This window comes from Hippocampus comes, unplaced genomic scaffold (genome assembly GCF_001891065.2).
Source record: "Hippocampus comes isolate QL1 unplaced genomic scaffold, H_comes_QL1_v1.1 scaffold205, whole genome shotgun sequence".
NCBI lineage: Eukaryota > Metazoa > Chordata > Actinopteri > Syngnathiformes > Syngnathidae > Hippocampus > Hippocampus comes.
In genome coordinates this window covers 95,674-96,008 of record NW_017804874.1, presented here as the reverse complement: position 1 = coordinate 96,008, position 335 = coordinate 95,674, and positions in this window count along the sequence as shown.

Sequence of the window (335 nt, the reverse complement as noted above, 5' to 3'; positions counted from 1 at the left end):
AGTATATTTTTGTATTTTATTGATTGTGTTGTTACACGTGCATTTTTGTCAACATACTTGCAGGTTCATAAAGGACATGTACCATGCTCATTTCCCAAATGAGGAATTTCTGTTATCAGGACAAATTGGACAGCTCAAACACGAGTCCGCACTAGAGAATATTTACTGTATGTTTTTTGATGAATGGCTAGTAGGCGACAAATTTGGCCACCAGACTAGGAACCTTCCAGCCATTTTATCTGTCACAAGAAAGGCCTCGCACAACCTCTATGTAGTACAGTAGCGATTGTGAAATTACAAGATTGCTGATTGAACCACTGGCTCCCCCGCAGACA